We start from the raw sequence: 21,540 nt of genomic DNA on the forward strand, positions 1-21,540 counted from the left end.
GGCTTTGCATGATTGGAGAATTTATTCTCTAAAGTGGAAATGTAACACTTGCAAAAGTAGAGTGGTCTAGATTAATTCACTTTAAGTTTAGCTCATATCTTTATAACATACCCAGATCTGAGCAAGTCTGTTCATGATAGGACATTTTGGAGATATTTCATTTGTAGGGTCAGCATAGGTCGGAGGTGACTTGATGGCACATAACACACACACATCTTTATATTGTAATCCTTTGCTGAGTTACTCCACTCTGTCCGTTGATTTCCCTGAGATTAAACTGGAGTAACTCAGCACAGGATTACACTCCCTTTTGTTCACATTTAGTGCTATGGGGCTATGGCTCAGCTGTAGAACATCTGGATTGTATGAAAAATATTTCAGGTTTGAGTGCCCAAATTCCCAGCTAAAAAGAACTGGTAGGAGGTATCTATGAATGGATATAGATCAGGAGAGGAAGGGTATGAAGAAATGAGCGGGTACTTGGCTCTCATGGCCCTTTCTTACATCCCCAGGTAATGCAAATCACAATTTTGGGGTCAGGAATGAATTTTCCTATAGGCCAGCTTGACTGGGGATCCTGCAGGTTTTTTGCCTTCCTCTGGGAATACAGCAGAGGTGAACGGGGGGTGTTACCCAAATAGGCCGTCTCCTAATTAGTTGGAAGAATTAGCTTAAAGGAGACAAAGCAAGAAGGGGTAACTGCGATTCTCCACCAATGTTTACGGGGATTATTCCCTTAAGAGAACTCTCAAAATAAACAAGCAGATGTTCAACCCGAAAGATTTTTTAATAAAAGAGAAATAAAAAGCAATAATACAAACACACACACACAGAATGCATACAAGGTTAATTAAGAGGAAATCATGGAGGAAAGGGGAGAAAGCAGTTTCAGGGAAGGCGATAATTACCAGTCTTGAAGATGGGGGTCTGTGGATGCAGCAGCAAAATGACTGGCATTTCACAGAAAGAAGAAGAGAAGGCCCAAACAGATTTGGGAGTGTATGTATGGAACCAGAACACACACAGAGACATATACAGGGCAAAATGCACCCTAGGACGAGCTGATGTCATCAGCCTAAAAAGGGGAGCTGTTAAATCCATGCGTTGTGCAGGGGATTGGACTAGATGACCCTTGGTGTACCTTCCAGCTCTAGGTTTCTGGTTCTAAGAGGCAGGGGTCATTTCATAGAAACAGAACTGCAGGAATTCATTAGCATATCTAATTAGCATGTGCCCCACCCCCTGACATCACCAGAAGTGTGTCAGAAGGCAACATCCACCCCTCAGGCCCCTTTCCTCAAAAATCTCCAGGTATTTCCTGAAAATAAAGCAGAATGAACTCAAAGCAGCTTACCCTCCTCTGGAGAGCCAGCCCCAGCAGCCCTGCATGCATGCATGCACTCAGTCCCTCACTCACTCGCTACTCACAAATGAAAATAAAGCAGAATGAACTCAAAGCAGCTTACCCTCCTCTAGAGACCCAGCCCCAGCAGCCCTGCATGCATGCATGCACTCAGTCCCTCACTCACTCACTACTCACAAATGAAAATAAAGCAGAATGCATTCAAAGCAGCTTATGCTCCTTTGGAGAGCCAGCCCCAGTAGCCCGGCTTGCACACTCGCACGCACGCACGCACTCACTCACTCACGAGTCATGAATGAAAATAAAGCAGGAGAATGAATTCAAAGCAGCTTATCCTCCTCTGCAGAGCCCTCACCACTTGCAGGCCTGGAGGACGGAACACCCGGCCGGTGCACCCCATGCAGCCACCCCCATCCCGGGTTCCTACCAGGGAATCCAGGAGGTGGTGATGGGGTGGTGGTGCTGCTGCTGCAGCTGCTGCTGCCTCCACCTCTGCCTGCAGCTAAAGACATGGGCAGTGGGGAGGAAAAAGAATCACATGGGTGAGGCCAAAACCCACGTGACCTCTTTCCAGCTCTACAGGAACGCCATTCCAGCACGTTCCCCCTCCAAATGAGCCCTGCTAAGAGGTGACATGGAAGACCATCCACTCGAAACCTGGAGCACTACTGTCAGCCAGAACAGAAAATCGTGACCTTCAAGACCAAGAACCTGGTTTAGTATAAGGCAGTTTTACATGTGTAAATGCTTTTCTTACATAGTTTTTCTATTTCATGAAACTATACAAGCATGTCCATTTCAATTTGTTCAGGGGATGGATGGAACGGGGAGGGAAACAGCTTATTTATTATGATTTATTGATTGTTTTGATGAATTGTGTCGTATACCCTCTACCCTACTTACCGCGCAGTCTTAAATTTCCAAGGAATAAATCCCATTGAGTAGATTTGAATGGGATTCTAAGTCAACCTCCTTAGGATAGCTCTCTTAGTTCTCAGGACAACTTGCAGTACAATGAGAAAAACAAAACCAAGGGATACAAAATAAAAACATTTATTAAAAAAACCACAGCGGAAATCTTTTTAAAAAATCTTAAAATCAGCCATGCGGGCAGCAAAAATACAAAGTCAAAGAGAGGGCATAAAATACCTGAAAATCAGTGTAGTAGTTTCAGTATCAATAAAATCCAATAAAAGTAGAAACCATAACAGTAAAACCAAGTATGATACCATAAAAAGGCAGGTATTATGTTTCCCATTTAAACAAAATTGGTGGTGGTGGGAAACCCGCACAAGAAGCTGGCTTATACTGAGTCCAATCAACAGTCTCTCTAGATCCATATTGTCTACTCTGTCTGGTAACAGCTCTCCAGGGTCTCACGTCTTTCGTATCACATACTATGTGGGCCTTTGCACTGGAGATGATGGTGATGGAACCTGGGACATTCTGCAGGCAAGACAGATGCTCCAGCACTGAGCCACAACCCCACACATGCACACAACACTGCGACCATTCCTCAAATTGGGAGCATGGGAGAAATGGTAGTGTATGGGGCTGGTAGCCCCATCTCCATAGTTGGCTGCTCCAGTGGGGCTATCAAAGCAGGCTGCAGTGCTTTCTCTAGCATCTTATGTAGGAAGGAAACTCAAAAAGAGGCAACCCTGAAAACAAGGACTCCAAAAGGGGGGGGGACACTCCCCAGCAGGGCAACAGCATGAAGACTACTTCAAATAAACTCTCATGCATGGATCAATTAATTACTCTACAGCCACACACAAAAAATTATAAACGGTTTTAAAAAATATTTTTATACAATTTTTTAAATAAGATTTGACATGACCGCTAAAAGGAGAAGAGTCTGTATACGGGTCAAAGGAAGCAAGAGATCAAAAAAATTTCGGCAACGTCGTTTGCCCTTGACAAAACTGTACACGAAACGAATAGTTTTTGCTGGCATCGAATTTGTCATTGGGCAGGGCCACGGCAAGCATTCAGTTCTCTGCTGTTTTCCGATGTGCCCATTTGAAGAAACGAAAGGACAAACTAAATGACCACCTAGTTGCCATGTGTTGCCTCTTGTAAATACACACTTTCAGCATATGCAGTCTTGCCAAGATCCATCTGACTGGATGCACCTGAAATAGAGAAAATAACAACAAATTATGACTATGTTTTCATAGGAAAGGTGCCTCCCAGAGGTCTTTCATGGCCATTGTAGACTTTAAGGTTGATATTGTTAATTAGGTCTTGTATTTTGTCTCTGTAATAATAATATAGTATTATTGACCATAGGAAGATATTTGAGCACTTTGAGCAATTAGCACTTTAGTATATTTGCACTGGAATTTGTATAAAATATTTTTTTTAAAAAAGTTTATAATATTTCTTGTGGCTGTATAGGAATTAATTGATCCATTCATGAGAGTTTATTTGGAGTAGTCTTCATGTTATTGCCCTGCCAGGGAGTACCCCCCCCTTTTTGGGAATCTTATATAGGAACGTCAGCCCCCACAGTGGGGGCAGGGGATCTCTCACCCCTACTTTTTGCCCCCAGGCCTGCTCAACTGGCTGGTGGGGGGGGGAGGTGGAAAGGAGAGAGCTGGCAGGCCAGGACCCTCAGAGCATACAGCAAAATGGCACATGCACAGAGCGCTGGTGCCAGGGTTACTGGCGCCTGAGGCCATGTTGTGTGCGCGTGCGCCCCCGGACTGTGTGATGACATCATCTCGTGATGACATCATCATGCAGTGACGCCGGGCCATTGGCTGGCGGGTGGCTGGGGCAGCATGCGCCTCCGGCCCTGGCACTCCCTCTGGCGCCCCCTCCAGCCCCGCGGCCCCTGCCTCACCACCTCAATAGTGGTGCTGGCCCTGCACGCACATGCTCCGGAGGCCTTCCGTTGATGTCACTTCCAGTTGAAATCAGAAGTAAAAGTTTCTCTTTGGGGCTAAATTCGCACTAAACATAGCCGAAATGCTCTATTGGAGGCTGATTTCACCCCAAAGAGATGCTATTGTTTCCCATTTCACAACCGACTCCAAAGCCAGGAAAGAACATGGTTGGCTGAATAAGATCAGATTCCGCAGGACCGCAAAACTATTAGTCTACAATGACTCCAACCTTGTTAAAATCATTTGTGAAAACAGTAAAACCTGAACAAGGGATGGAAGGAATAAAATGAGCACATCTTTTGCAGGAAATTGAAAAGCTACAACTAAATTGCAGGTAGGATCTGTGCTGAACAAATGGAACAATTATATTCTATGGAAGGCAGTGACTGTCTTGAATGTGAATTCCTGTCTTGCTGCCTCATTCTCTGTTAAGAAGTTAGTAAGTTTGAGATAAAGTAGCCTGAATGTATCTTCAAACCATTCAACACTCAGTGCAGACACATATTATAAACCCTTGCCTTTGGGGTTGTGCACCACTAATTATGCAAATTTTTGCATAAGTTAACCTTTACCTGCTGGTACAAGCCTCTTCTTACTGGTTATCTCTAGAAGCAATTGGTAACATTGTGAAGGATTTGTCCAATCAGCTCTTCTTCTTTACTGTATCACTGACATCACCTATTGTAATTAGATTCTGAACAGCAAATTTGATTTCCTACTAGATATATCAAGTTGCATTATAATTAACCAAAATACTGTACTATTAAGGGCAGAGTCATTTACTGTGACTGGCAACAGCTCTCTAGGGTCTCAGGTTGAGTGCCAGACTAGGATCTGAGAGACCCAGGTTCGAATCTCCACTCTGCTATGGAAGATCACTGGGCGACTTTGGGCTACATACACACTCTCTGCATAACCTGGACAGGAATGTGTAACCGACCATCTGAGGTTTCTATGTATATATGATTTCAATTGGTGAATTTTATTATGAAATCTGTTGTGTAATTGTATTTTATGACTGTTGTGGCCCATCCTGAGCCCGCTTGCGGGGAGGGCGGGTTAAACACAGAATAAACTTAACTAAAACTAAACCTACCTTACAAGGTTGTTGTGAGGATAAAATGGAGGAGTATGAGGTAAGCCGCTTTTGGTCACCACTGGGAGAAAGGAGGGATATAAATGATGTAAATAAATCAAGTAAATAAATAAATAAATTAAGTAAATAAATCAAGTAAATAAATGAAACCCCTACTACTTGATTCTTTTAATGGTCAGGTTGCCCCCTTCCACCCTTCACACCCCAGCCCTAGTCACTGCTCTAATGAGCAGTGGGAGCAAACAGGGAGGGAGGAACATTGTCACACAATGCCACAACAACAGTTCTGGCTGCAAAACCGGAAGTGATGTCACCGCATTGTACAACACTTTAGAAATCCCTCCAATCTCTGTGTTTTTGCCAAGGAAATCGGAGGGATTCCTAAAGAGTTGCACAATATGGTGACTTCATTTCCAGTTTTTCGATCAGAAGTGACAGCATGGCAATGCACAGCACCATTCCTAACTATCTCCACCTCCTGCTGGTGGGATGGCAACCATACTGGCGACTGGACAAGAGAGGGAAACTACATGAGATACCAGAAGCATGTCACATGTCAGTTTCCCACAACTTTCCCAAGGAAGAGCGAATTGGCCAGAGGGAGCAGAGCAGTCTATGCTCCAGCTACTGTGACTGGGTGCCTCCACTTGTTCCTGGGTTTCGGGCAGCAGAGGGGTAAGTCAAAGGTGCTGACTGGTTGGCTGGCTGGAAGGGGTGCCATCCAGTGGGCTCTCTGGCCCACCAGGAGCAGCCAGTACCAAGAAGAGAGTTGCTCTGAGTGGGCCGCCTGCAAAAGTAAATCGCCAACTTTACTCTCCTCCTACTGCATCAACAGTGTCCGGGGAAGAGCTCCCCACCCCCCAGACTTACCTCAGTGCCCATGCATGGGGACCAAGGGTGCCAAGGGAATAGGGGGAGCAGATCAGCCTCATCGGGCAGAGGGCAACCAGATGCCGAAGCCCAGAGGAGCCATGGTGGGTCAAGAGCCAGGAGACCATCAAGAGACCCCAGGAGGCCTGAATGCCATGGCAACTGCAGACGCTGGGGGACAGCGAGTTCCAGCATGAGTCAACAAACCCTGAAGGACAACATGCCTGCCCAAAAGCTTAGGATGCTGCCACCCAGACAAGTGAGCTGGAAGCACATGCTGGGGCACATGCCCCAGAAGAGGCTGGTAAACCCACTGCCCACCCCTACAGGCCAGCCCAGTCCCAAGAGGCCCGGCCAATGCCTCAAGAGCCGAGGTGGAAGCAGCGGCCAGACCGCACCATCTGGAAATGTTCTGCCAGCCCTACTCTACGAGAGGGTAGGAAGGAGAGGGGAGGGGTGGAAGCGAGAGAGAGTCATTGAGGAGCAACTCCAGCTGGGCCGCCTCATCATGAACAATCAACCCGCAGCTAGAAAGCAGCCCTGGGATAGGAGGCAACCCAGGAGAAGGGGCAGGTGGAAAAGGGGAGGAAAAGCCCTATAGAAGCAGGTTCCGGGGAGACCTGGGGGTAGAGAATGTAGGAGCAGAGGGTGAGAGAGAAGAGGAGGAAGATATGAGACAAGGAGCAGAGTCTGAGGGGAATTAACAGGCTAACCAGGCCAGCAAATGCCTGAGACGGTGGAGGGTGATGTATACCCCGCTCCTTCCACTAAACGAGGGCCTGTGCTGAACCTGACCATGTCCGAGACCCACCCATCAGGTGCTCAGGCACCTGGCACTGCTGTGCCCATGGCAGAACCTGACGGACAGCATCCTGGGCAGCAGGAGCCCCTGCAAGACGCAGGTGCTGAGGGTGGCTTCCAGCCTGGCAGGATGCACCAGTGGCAACCAGAGGGCTCCCAGCCTTGTGCTTCTATGGCAGCCAGTGGCTCCCAGCCTTGAAGGGCGCACTGGTGGCGCTTGCCCACAATCCTAGGGAGGCAGTGGAGCCTCCCACAAGGCTTGAGTTCATGGACTTTATTACCTTTATTGATGTTAAGAAATACAATATAGGCATTTAATTTGCTTGTTCATAATTTACCTTTGTGTTTGTTCACTTTATTAATAACCTTGAAAGTGATTGTCCATAATTTGAGCCACCCACTGATGTGGTAACACTGTTTGTATTACTATACTGTTTAGTGGGTCCTCTGTTTGTTAACACAATCCTAGGGAGGCAGTGGAGCATGCACGGCATTCACTTGGTCCCTGAGTGGGAGCTGGTGGCTGGGGCTGCCCACGTGGCTGGGGTGGGAGGAGGAGGGAGCGCTGGGCACCACTGCTGCATGGCAAGGCAGGCATGCGGGGGGGGGGGGGGGGCTGCTGGCTTCCAGGGCTGCCTTCCTGATCCTAAACTTCAAAGTCACCTGCAGAGTGTTATTCTCTTCCTCTTCTGCCCAGCTGCTTTTCCTTCTGACTACACTTCCCATGGAAACTTGTGAGAAACCGACACATGAAGAATACGTGTTGGTTGTCTCGTGTAGTTTCCCTCAGGGATCTTCGGCATGCTAGGAACATTCTAGAATGATCTCCTATTTTCTGTGGGAGGGGCATCTGTAAGAGCACAGCTCTTTTGTACTTGTTTGAGCCCTGATGGAGTGCAAAGGAGAGCGAAGGACTATTCTTTCTTCAAGGAGAGATATTGTTTGAGTGTGCATGTGCGCTTGTAGGTATGTTAATGCTTAGGCATGAAGGCAAGTAAGAAGGATAGGGTGAGCGGGGTGAGTGCCAGGGAAATTCATCTTGTGCATTGTCTCCCAATTCCTGGAGCTGGTATGCAGCCTGCCAGATAACCCACCGTACCAGGAAATAGCCTGTGGAGGTCTAAAGCTAGGGTGTTTGTGCAGCTCTGCAACAGCTAGTTTGGGTGTAGGAAAGCCAGTTTGGTGTAGTGGTTAAGAGTGCGGGACTCTAATCTGGAGAACCGGGTTTGATTCCCCACTCCTCCACTTGAAGCCAGCTGGGTGACTTTGGGTCAGTCACAGCTGTCTCAGAGCTCTCTCAGCCCCACCCACCTCACAGGGTGTTTTGTTGTGGGGATAATAATAACATACTTTGTAAACCTCTCTGAGTAGGTGTTAGGTTGTCCTGAAGGGCGGTATATAAATTGAATGTTAACCCATTCTTTCATGTGATGATCAGAGGCCCTGATATATGTAACAAACTCTGTGATAAATTCCAGCGTGTACTACAGACTGGAGTGGAGCCAAGGGCTTACTCAGGGCTCATTTTGAGGGGGAATGTGCAGGAATGCAGTTCCGGCAGTTCTCCAAAGAGGTCACATGTCAGGTGGCCCTGCCCACCTGACTTTCAGCCATTTTGGGCCCATTTCAGCCTGGATTGGGGCTGAAACAGCCTGGATTGGATCAGTGCTGGGTGGGGGAACCCCTGCCCAGCACTGACCCAATCTGGGCCATTTCGGCCCCAAACCAGGCCCCAAATGGCCACTTTTGGTCATTTAGGGCCCCTTTTTGCCACTTTGAGCCCAATTTCAGCCCTGAATGGCCAGGATTGGGTCCAAAACAGCCAGGATAGGTGATGTCAGGGGGTGTGGCATATGCAAATCAGTCATGCTAATGACACACTTCTGGTGATGTCAAGGGGGTGTGGCATATGCTAATGAGTTATGCTAATGAGTTCCTCCAGCTCTTTTTCTACGAAATGACCCCTGGGCTTACTTAAGACTAACAGTTACCATAGCCCAGCAGAGAAGCTGAAGGAGTATGTGCTTTATCACTGCTCTTGAGAAGTCCCTGCAAAGCAGTCACAAATTGACGTAGCTATTTAATCAGATGCACAGTTCTCCTAGATTCCAGGTTAGACTGAGGCAGGAAGCGGTTTTAAATCATTCAAGGCATGAGGCTAAAGAGTTTTACCAATAACTTTCTTTCCCCGGGCTATACCTAAACATGGTTTCGATCTCTCATCTTCTTTTTAAGTGCTAACCCAAACGAAAGGTAAAGGCTTCATTTCGGTGAAAGAGTCATATTGGTTTGACAAGCAGCTTTTCAGGGGCGCTGCTGGGCCTCTTTACGGCTGGCAATCTCTCTGTTCCTCCTCATTAGAGCTGCTTTGAATTAGTGCTCACCATTTTCAGGGTTGCTCAGAAAAAGACTCTCCCAAAAGGTGACAAATTTCTTTGCTCTTTTAATGCTGACCTTCTGAGAAACGGGCAGGTTTTAAAATCTATCAGCCTCCGTCAGTAAAAACTGGGGAAGTGAAATCATCTTCCAGCCCCTTCCAGATGAAAAGCCAACAGTGCCTGGTTTTAAAAATGCCTCAATGCTTTCAGATTTTCACAGATCCCAGAAGGGTGTATTCGCACCAACTGTTTTCTTGGGATAGATCCCAGGGAAGCTGATGCAGTTCTCACCAAATCCAGGGTGGAGTCACTTCAGTGCTCCACTTTCAGGTTTCATTGCAGAAAAATAAGTTCCCCTTTAAAAAGGAAAAAATAATACTCTGTAATGATATCTGCAACATCTAAACAGACTGGATGTGTGATCTGAGAGGACTGCGGCAACATTTCCCAGCCGATACCTCTTGAGAGCTAAGCTACAAGTGACGCCTTACACAGGTTGGACACTTGTCAGCTTCCCTCAAGTTTTGATGGGAAATGTAGGCATCACCGGGTGCAAAACAGTTCCTTTAGCGTCAAACTGGAGATCTCCCATAAAAAATTAAGGTTATTCTGCTGTTCTTTTTCATTACAACCTACCAAAGAACTTTTTTGAGAATATGAAAGACAAAGAGGAATAGGTGCTAGCATGCTGTTAGGGTAAACCTCTCCTATCTGTGCAGCACAGGAAATTAACTGCCCCCTGAACAAGTTTCCTGCCCTAAGGAACTATGGAGTGGGGGGAGGGAAGGGCCTCCACATAGTTATGCTCTAGGAATTTTCCCTAATCTCTATAGTGAATATCATAGAGACTAAGAGTGTCAACCTAGAGCATCACCCAGCAGTGATCTCACATCCTTCCTGTTAGAAGAGGAGGATTTAATGCTTTCCCTTTCCTTTCCTCAGGTTTTAGAGGGGGACAAATCAGAAAGTTAGAAAGATAGAGAGGTCAGGGCATCTGTTTACTCCTTACTGCCTTGAACTATCCTTTGATGTGTAGATTGATAATCTCAGGACTTCCTCCCGTGACATCTTTTGCTTCCTATCTCTTCTGTCCATCATGCACCATGGATGCAGGACTTGTCCTGCAATCCATGCTCATTCTTAGACTAGATAGGTAGATAGGAATCTCGCTCTCCTCTTTCCTATCAGAGTATGAAGTTCCTATAATAAAGAACTCTTATTTCTTTTCTAAACCTAAGCTAAGTGTAAATTAGCTAAGCACCAGCCTCGTTTGCTGTTTTGGGAAGGGACCCTGTAGACATTGATGAAAAAGTTCCTGTAGTTACCAGCCTCTCGCATAGCCATCTTACTAAGTGAAGTCTAAGTGTAAGTTTTACAAAAAGAGTGAATCCTTCTCTCTCCACAATGATCTGATCCAGCTGCTTTTTTAAAACTACAGCTCCCAAATAAAATTGCAAAATTGGACACTTAAACAGCATGTGCCAGGTGTCACTGTGTGGGGAGGGGAAATTGTCAGAGACTGCCAGCTTAGACATTTCAAGTAACTTCACTGCACAAATCCAAGGATGCATGAGTTAGAGATTTATTGCTAACATAAGAGCTCAGTAAAGTAGACATTTCATTGACAGGAATAACCGTTCCCTCCCCCTGCTAAGCATTAAGCTCTTCAAGCCCAACCCATTCTATTCCCCCTTAGTTATGCTCTAAGCTCTAAATTCCCATCTTATTATCTGAAGAAGGTAAAATGTAAGTAAAGTTGTTGTTTTAACTAGTAGCACTCAATAGCACTCTTAAAGCAGGGCACAGGAGATCTGGCCTGCAGCCCAACAGTGAACCCTTCAACCCCCCCCCCCCAAAGTATGGCAGGGGCCACCCTGACAGAAATCTAGGAAGTTTCATGCTTATCAGTGCTTTCTGCTGACAGATGGTGGGTCTAAATGTACCACAGACTTGTGGATCTGCTCAGAATTTCTAGCATGATTCCTAATCCGGTTTCTTGATGATCAGGTGTAAAAGTGAGATGGACAATAAGATGAGTGTGACTGAAGTGATGTGCCCTGCAAAGAACTGAAGGTCCCACGAGGAGTCAAAAGATTGTCTCTTCATTTTTGAAATGAGAAGAACTTTGACGCAAAATCAAAATTTTGCAAAACACTCAGAAATCAGATTTCAATCTCTGATTTTTTTGGCTTTAAATCTTGCTGAAAATCTCCCACAAAATCTGAACAAATCCCATAGGTGTTAGCTGCAGATCATAAACAAAGTTAAGATGCCTTTGGGGGTGTGAGTGGTGTGTGTGTGTGTGTTTACATGCGCACGCGTATGTTTCCATTCTGGACCATTGTCATTGCTGCTGTTCCCAGATGGTTCATTTTTACATCATGTGCCATTTTTACATTCATTTATTTCAGCCTCTATTAGGTGCCAAAAGAATGCAAAAAAAAGTTAGAAAATGTGTTTAATAAGGAGAAACAGAAAAGGGTTGATCGCCACACTGGAGAAAGAACATCAAAACCGGTGGCTGGATCCAACCAGCTTTTCTGATGGTGAAAATAGAACCACTAAAAAAGCTATGTTGCAGATTATGGAACTTGTGGACACGTGGGATGGAAGCCAGGGTAAGGAGACGAATTGAATGACTTTGAGTGAAAAAGCTGGCTGGATCCAACCAAGGGATTTTCAAACTGAAAGGATGTAGTCTACAGAATTTGGTACCATTCGTAGAACAAAAAAACTCAAGTGACACCATTTTAAAGGATTCTGGATGTAAAGAAGAAGATAATATAATGGATTTACTGCTGCTGTCTCTAAGTTTTGGTTGTCCAGTTTCAGGTGGGTAGCCATTTTGGTCTGTAGCAGAAGGGCAAGATTTCAGTCTAGTAGCACCTCAAAGACCAATTAGATTTTCAGGTATGAGCTTTTGAGAGCTTTCACTCTTGAAAGCTCATATCCTGGAAATCTAGTTTGTCTTTAAGGTGCTACTGGACCTAAGTCTTACAGATGTCACTTGATGTCACTGGATATTTTTAACAGAAGGGCAATTTTCACCTCAGCACAAAATGTCACATCTCCCTTTTTATAGCCTCTATAAAAAGGGATGGATGGAGATACACAAACCTTGTAGTTAAATCTGAAGGCAGTAAAAGCCAGGTACCTGACTACTTCCCAAGCAGAATAATTGAATATACCGTCCTCAGGTGAGCTGGTTTCCCTCTAAAACCATCTCATGGTAGAAGCAATTCATTAGCATTTGAGAGACATTGTGCTGCTGAGATTATATATGGTAAAATATTACTGCTCTCTCTCTATTGTTCATTAGCAGAGTGACTTCTTTTGAGGGGAGGGGGAGAAAACAACAAAGTTTTACTTCAGGGTTGTAAAAGAAATGCTGTTTCAGCCAGAAACTTTGGAATATTCCCTCTGTGTAAAATGTTATTGCAGTATATATAGATACACATCTTACATTCTCGTGAATTGTCAAAGAACTATTTTTTTTTATCAGATACCCAATCTGTTATGGGTTTGCAACAGTCTTGATAGGAGGTTTGAATGTCTTCTGACACCAGTGAATTATTTACAGCACAAACCATAAACCTAGTGAAGCTGAGCAACTGGAATGCTGGAGAGTATGGTAGACTTAAAAACTTCGGGGTTTAAGGATGTATTTTGGGGAGCAAGGGGAGCACATTGGTGGCAACCAGAGGGAGCCGAGTAGACTATGTTTCAGCCCTCGGTTTTAGGGAGGAGGTAGAGCATGTGTGGCGTTCACTCAGTTCCCGAGTGGGAGCTGGTGGCTGGAGCTGCCACAAGTGCTCCTGGCTAGAGCGGGAGGAGGAGGGAGTTCTCGGCACCATCATCACATGGTGAGGTGGGCATATGGGGGGCTGGCTGCTGTCTTCCTGGGCTGCCCTTCTCAATGTGGTCCTCTAGCGGTGGGAGGGATCCTCTCCCTCTTCTCCCTGATGGAGAATCGCATCAAACGGCCGTTCTTTCTCACTACACTTCTCGTGGAAACTTGCAGGAGACCGATCGGTGTTCTTCACATATTGGGCGGCTCATGTAGTTTCCCTCAAAGTATACAAGACTGGACTTCTTCATGAAGAAGGGCCATAGATCAATCGCAGAGCCTCCACTTAAAGGCTGAAGGTTCCAAGTTCAATCTCTGACTCTCGAAAGCTCATACTCTGGGAATCAAGTTGGTCTTTAAGGTGCTACTGGAACTGAATTTTGCTCTCCCACTACAACAAGCCAACACGGCTACCCACCTGAAATTGGTTGGAAGGTTGGATCCTTCTAAAGCTGTATGGTTCCATCCACTCAGATCACCATCCTACCAGCCTTGGAAGAAAAACAAAATGGTGCCCGTTTGAATGGAGGTCCCATGTGCTTGCAATTTAGCTTTAGAAGTCGTTGAGACATCTTCATTTTGTCTGCTTCGACACTCAGGGAACTTAATTTGGGAAAGGTCTGTTATTGTCTAAAGCAGATTTACTTCAGACCTTATTGAGAGCCAGTTTGGTGTAGTGGTTAAGATTGCTGGGACTCTAATCTGGAGAGCTGGGTTTGATTCCCCACTCCTCTGCTTGAAGCCAGCTGGGTGACCTTGAGTCAATCACAGCTCTCTAGAGCTCTCTCAGCCACACCCACCTCACAGGGTGATTGTTGTTGTGGGGATCTGGAGAACTAGGTTTGATTCCCCAATCCTCTGCATGAAGCCAGCTGGGTGACCTTGAGTCAATCACAGCTCTCTAGAGCTCTCTTAGCCCCACCCACCTCACCAGGTGATTGTCATGAGGACAATAATAACACACTTTGTAAACTGTTCTGAGTGGGTGTTAAGTTGTCCTGAAGGGCAGTATATAAATCAAATGTTATTATTATTATTATTGCCGGCTGCCTGCCTGCAGTAGATAATCTCCCACCTTCTTGGGCAATTGAAGAGTAGGAGAAAATGGGGGCAGGAATGATAGTACTGATGTGCAAGAACACTTCTGTTCACCACAGATAAAAGCTGCAGGATAGTACAGAGTAAATACAACAGACTATAAAAATATTACTAAAGCTACAACAGAAGGAGATTAAAGCAATTGTGGTAGCAGATTAAGCATGAATTAAACTTAATTATTTGCAGCATGGAATAAAAACAAAAACTTCAGTCCAGTAGGCTTCCAGAATAAAACCATTTTTACAGCGAGTGAAAGGCCAGAAGGGAAGGGAACGGAGGAAATTCTTGAGGCAGGAAGTTCCAAAGTTTGGGCACTGTGGCAGAAAAGAACTGTCCACAGTTCCAGCTAGGACTTGACAGTTAACCCGGTCCAGTTTTCCTCATTCAAGACTTTTTTTTGTTGTAGTGATGTTTTGTGTTTGCCATGATAGCACAAGAATAAACCAATGCATGGTGGTCAGCATAGGGCGATACATACTCAGACAGTAGCCCCAGCTTACCCAGGGAGGCTGAGAACTTTGAGGCAAATGTACCTTTTTGACAGCTGTAGTCATTCATGAACTGAGCATTAGATTTCTCCGTCTCTCGACTGTCAGATTCAAGCACATTGGCACATCTGAACGTGCCTTATACTGAATCGTATCGTCACGTAAGGATCTGCCAGTTGAATCTCAATAACGTCACTGCAAGATTCCAAGATTGCAATGAGTTAAAGATTTATTGATGATCCCCAGTTCAACATCCCAAAACATCCTTTGTTAGGAATAAAGTCTGATTCTCAATACCCAGCATATATAGACATTTAAGCACAGCCCCGTTCTCCCCTTCTATCTACAGTGAATCTATCTACAGCAAACGGGAAGGAATCTACCTACAGTAGATATCTACAGGAATGCCATGTAAGAGAATGTTTTTTATAAAGTCAAGGTTATGTATCTATGGCAACGGCTCTTTTCTTGCTAAAAGTTCATGCTCTGAATATAACAGGATGATGATGGAAATACTAACCAGGAGGACCACATGAATATTGGCCGAGATGAAGAAATATCGAAACGAGTGAATTATTAGCTGGCAGGCTCGTTGCCAACTGTCTGGAGTTTTCAGCTCCTTGGAGCTTCATCTGCTCCCCGGAATCTTTGGCTTGTTGGAGTTTCACTTTTAAGACATCTGCTGTTCTAATGCGATCCACATTTACCTACAGGAATCCCAACTGAGGTTTTTTTATTATTGTGGACTTATCTTGGGACACTCCTAATTTACTGGAGAATTATACTGGACTGAGCACTTTATGATTAACTGACTGACTTCTGAGGAATATACGAGTCTTGTAATTGTAGTGTATAATGTGATATGTATGTATGAGCACTTGCACTTTAATTACAAAGATTATTATCACACACCCGGTAGTGCATTTGGGTTTCTTAGGGTGATTCCCTTGTTGTTGCAGTAAAAGTTCAACATAGTCAGATAAGCTCCTCTGCCGTGTCAGCTAACAGGATCCTTTACACACAAGATTTTACACAACATGTAAACAAATATTAAGCCCCAGAATAATAGTTAACATTAAGTCCCTAAAGTATGGCAGCGGCTTCTAGACCATAAAGCTTGGAAAGTATAGCTTATGGCAGGGGCCATGACCCGAAGGTCAGTATTGTTGTCTACTAAAATTGGCATTGGCTCTTCAGAGTCTGAGGGCCAAGCTACACATGACGAATGACACTTGAATGGCAAGTGTATTTCTCCCTGTTCACTTGCCCTCCACTCAATCCACTTGCCGTTCAAGTGTCATTCGTCATGTGTAGCTTGGCCCTCAGGTAGAGATCTTCCATATCACCTACTACCTGATTGTTTTACCTGGTAATGCCGGGGATTGAACTTAAGACCTTTGCGCACCAAGCAGATGCTTTGCCATTGAGCTGACACAACCTCCCTTACCAGCACGTCGAAAGCTTTGTGATTGCACAGTAGCCGAGGTGGTGGGTTTCTGCCTGGTGGCTGCTTTTACTTTTTCACAGTAAGTGAAATCAATTTTTCCCCTGGTCATGGGATGGTTGGGTTAAATGGCACTGGAGAATGGCTCCCACAGGGCTGTGAAAAATGCACATGTGTGAACTGCAGCAGATCCAGGCAGACTGGCAGCTATGAGTAGACATGGGCACGATCCAAAAAAAATTACCAATCAAGGTGTTCGTGGATCTGCTCTGGTGACGACCCCAGATCACCGATTCACTCCGATCAAGTCCCGTTTCCGATCTGGGATCTGGGATCTGGGATCTGGGATAGGAGGGGCACCCCCCCCACACACACACAGAGCAGATGGGGGAAAAAGTTTTTAACTCAGCGACGAGCCGCCTCCCCTCAGGGAGGGGACGTTTTCACACACACACACACACACACACACACACACACTTAGAGCAGAGGGGGGGGAGTTTTTAACCCATCCCTGCCTCTCCAAGTAGAGAGAAAGAGAGACACCCCGTCAACAAGTTTCAGCCAGCTTTTAAAAAAAAAGCAGGGATAGAATCCTCCATCCCACCCAATTTTAAAAGCAAGCAGCCAGTCTTCCAAAAGCATATTTTAAACAGGAAGAAAGTAAAACCAGGATCCACACGGATCCTCGCGGATCCTATGGTTTTTTAAATAGGAAAAACACAAATGAAACATCAAATCACATACCAACTTCTTGCAAAAAGCAGGCACTGGGCTGAGAAGCCAGGAGGAGAGAGATATTTCTTTTCAGTATTAACTCTTTCAACGCACTGAAAGTCAGGAGAGGAGCACAAAACAGCTTGATAGCTTGATAGCTCCTGGCTGAGAAGCCAGGAGGAGAGAGATATCTCTTTTCAGTTAACTCTTTCAATGCACTGAAAGGAGAGGAGCACAAAACAGCTTGATAGCTGCTCTCAAAGCAAGGGGTTTTTGAAAGAGTTAACACTGAGAAAAGATCTCTTCTTAACTCTTTCAACGCACTGAATGAAGCGCAAAACAGCTTCTATAGCCACACTCAAAGTTTTCTCTCTCTCTTAACCCATTCCTCTCCCTATCACTTTGCTTATATTTTTCTCAGGAAGCCACCTTTTCACTCACAACTGTTTGCTTTTCCTCGCTAGGGGAAATATTATCAAGTTTCAAACAGAGCTCAGGCATTCCCCTGCCTCCGTTGCCAGGGGAATAGATTGTTGGCGCCTGCATGTCTAGCCTCCCGGTCCTATCACGATCGCCCTGGTCCAGCCCCGTCCCCCAACTGCTGGATCGTTTGCTGTGGAAGACAATGATCCACCAGGTCACGATTGGGAGATTGCCATTATCATGGGTTTTTTTTATCGTAATGGAGATTGTGCCCATCTTTAGCTATAAGCATTGATCAGGTGCAAACACCAAATGTTCAAATGTCAAAAGTAGACATTTAAAACAGTTTATATGATGTTTTTGTTCATTCTTCATTTCAACAATTGGTGGTGGAGCACGACAAGATGGCAGCCCTGGGTGGGTGGGGGTTAATATGCACTGCGCGGATGGCCCAGGCAAGCCCAATCTTGTCAGATCTCAGAAGCTAAGCAGGGTCCTGGTTAGTACTTGGATGGGAGACCACTAAGGAAGTCCAGGATCTTGATGCAGAGGCAGGGAATGGCACACCACCCCTCTTTGTCTTGTCTTGAAAACCCTATGGGGGCCATCGTAAGTTGACTGTGACTTGGCCGCACTTTATACACAAGTGAAGCAAGTAGCCCAGCATACATGTTCAACCTGCTCATAAGAAACGTGAACTGCCTGTTGAACAGTCAGATCTCTATTGCAGTAAGCAAGCAGAACATAGCCAAATTAGCAGCTGCTTAGCACCCCAAGGAAAGCTCTCCTTCACCCAGTTGTAACTAGTGGTATTTAGTACACCAAGGGTTGGTGTGATAATATCCTCAAGTTTAAATGACTGTTTAAAAAGAGGGCACAAATTCATGGAGGATAGGTTTATTTACAACTATTCATTGATGAACCTCCGTGCTTAGAAGCTGTGTACTCCTTGTTATTAGATGCTCAGCAGGAGAAGACCTTCATGTGTAGCTTGTGAATGCCAAAGAATATTTGGAAGAAGCAGATCTGAATTAGTGGTCTAGCCTACAGGCTAGTTTGTCCGGAACTCAGCATAGGCTGATGGAAAATTGCAGCCACCATAGGTTTGAACAATCATGTAAATAGGGCTGTCAGTTACTAATTAACCTGATGATCTACCACAATCTTCAAATAACAGCAGTAAAATAGAATGACTGATAAGCACCTAATCCAGACTGGGTTGTTGATTTCATAGTAAATGATTCACTAGAGTCAGCAGGAATCTGGCCCTTATGCTGTTATTTTGATTTTACGGAACGCATCTTTCATGTGAATTCCCAACCCCCAACCCCCCCCCCAACATTTTTGTTATGGATCTCATTGTTTTGGTGAAATACTTTGGCATGTGCCAAACTGTTCTTGGCAGACAGGGCCGTATTATCCATAAGGCTGACTAGGCCGAAGCCTAGGTCAGGGCCATATTATTCATAAGGCTGACTAGGCCAAAGCCTAGATCAGGACCGTATTATCCATAAGGCTGACTAAGCCGAACCCTAGGGGCTCCACAGGGACTAGGGGCCTATCAATTTTTTTTTGCTGAGGCACACCCCCACATAAATTACAGTTAATTGATTCTCTTATATAACCTCTATTAATAAGATAATTAACTGCTTCCTTATTGAAGTGAAACAAATTGGTTCTTATATTTAAACTATTATCCATAAATTATATATTTTTAAATAAATAATAAAAAATTAACTTCAAAATATTACCGTATTGAACAATTATACCCCCAAAATGTGCTTTCCTGAAGAGTTCTACTTGCGCAATAAAAATATTTTAAAAATTGTGACTAAAATTCTTCAGGAGACTGTCAAAATGGGTATAGGGCTATTTACTGCAGTCTAGTACCTACCGTACCAGGGCCAGGGTATCAGCTGTGGTGGGGTGAAAGACAGAAGTGCCAGAGAGGGCCCAAAATATCTGAAAGCCTTGGGGCTAGGCCATGAGTTTATATGGCCTTGATGTCAGATGCATCATTTATCTATATTTGTTTATTTATTTTAATAATTGCATTTAGGCCCTGCATTTTTCCTAAAATGGGAACCTAAAGCAGCTTCTATCATTCTCCTAATAACATTTATTTTATTGCAAGCAATGCCAACCAAGCTACTATTAGATCGGTACTCCAAAAAAACTAAGGAGCAATGCATTTGTTTATGCAGCAGTTCAGCTTGTGTCCTTTATATGTTTTGGCTTGTCCTTTATATGCAGAACCCAGAAAGCAATTCCTGTCCAAGATTTTGAATACTATATATTCCTTCTCTGACTCCGATAAAATAGTTCCTATGCTATCCGACGGGGATGCTTCTGTGTCCTACAAAGTGGCACTTTTGACCTTGGCCGCTAGGAAAATAAGAGCAAGTGCAGTATCTAAGAAAGCATCTCATAATTCTGAGCAGTACATTTAGGTCTTGCTTGTGATTTGAATAATTTTAAGGCTGTCTGTTATTTTAGAATTTTAAAATTTTTATGGTTGTAAATTTGCTATACATATTTTGTCTTGTAAATGCTAATGGTCATATACGATACATTTACTTACCTACCTACCATTATTCTCCTCTCCTGAATTTTCTCCTCCTATCAACTCTGTGGACTCATAAATTGCCTCATACTGAATCAATCCTTTGGTCTTTCAGCACGAGAATGGCAGTGGCTCTGCAGGGTCTCAGGTAGAAATCTTTCACATCACCTACTACTTAATCTTTTAAAATGGAGATGCTGGGAATTGAACCTGGGACCTTCTGCAGAGGCTTTTCCACTAAGCCACAGTACCACAATCCCTTCCCTGTGAGATAGGTGATAGTGTGTGCTTAGCCCAAGATCACCAAGAAAGCTTCTCTTACAGACTGGGGATTTGAACCTGGGTTTGTCTCACCCAAGACTCTCAACTTCTAAATGACACTGGCTCTCAATGCTTTGGACCAATAGGTTGCTATTAGAGATGGGCATGAACTGAAATACGAACCAAAGTTTGTCACAAACTGGACTGGTTTTTGGTTCGCTAACCGGCTGTTCGTTAGAGCTCATTTCTGATGAACCGTGATGAACCACGATGATTTTTAGAGCGGTTTGTTTGGTTCGTTTTTCAGTTCATCACTGCAGATAGCCTGGCCCCTATCAATCTTACCTAGGCAATGGGGAGGATGGGTTTTCTGTAGATCTTCTGCAGCCACAGAAGCGACGTATTCAAGAACCAAATGGACCAGTTCACGAACCAGGTAAGTTCATTGTGGTTCATGGTTCACGTTTCATGAAATGTGACAAACCACGAACTGCAACGAACTGCCATTTTCCTCGTTCGTGCCCATGTCTAGTTGACATACAGCACCCAAGGTGTATCTATATTGTTTTTGTAGGTTACATAATGTTTATGCAATTGAATTTGTTTTGCTAGTTATTTACAGGGGTTTTAGCCTCAACTTTTTTGCTGAAAACAATATCCAAAGAGGCTACAGAACAAACACAATCTAAAAACAATCTAAAACAAAAAAAATGGATGCAGAAATACAAATAGAAAAATGGTTTGCATCCTATGATTTTGTATTACATATTTTAAAACAGTCAATTAACTCAAAACGGAATAATAAAAACCAGCATTTTAAAAAAGATTCATTAGATGCTGTTAAAATTATAGTGTACAGAATGGACTTCTGTTGATATATCAGATATATTGTAACTAGGAGATTTCCAGAATTTCTATATCCCTTCCTCTGCTTAGAATTTTTTTAAGTGTTTTTCCTCTATATTTCCTAGTCTGTATTTTAATCAGGGTTCCTAAAAAGGCAAAAATAAAATAAAGCCAATCTAGGGATGAGTTTGAATTTCCAGTTTCTGAATACCTCCTTTCATTCCTGCACTGCATCTAATTCCTGCATTACACCAAAGATTAAAATTGTTTTTTCTGCCTTACCTTCTATTTACATTTATTCTAAAAGCAAATAGCTAATATATAGAAATGAGCACAGCTTTAAAATAAACCACAGAGGGGGGAAAACAAAGATGACATACTTCACATCATGAGGAAACTGGCAAAGAAATAGAAATACTGATTAAAGAATAGATGAAGAAAAGAAATGAATGTTGAC

Source organism: Eublepharis macularius, chromosome 7 (genome assembly GCF_028583425.1).
Source record: "Eublepharis macularius isolate TG4126 chromosome 7, MPM_Emac_v1.0, whole genome shotgun sequence".
NCBI classification, from domain to species: Eukaryota; Metazoa; Chordata; class Lepidosauria; order Squamata; family Eublepharidae; genus Eublepharis; species Eublepharis macularius.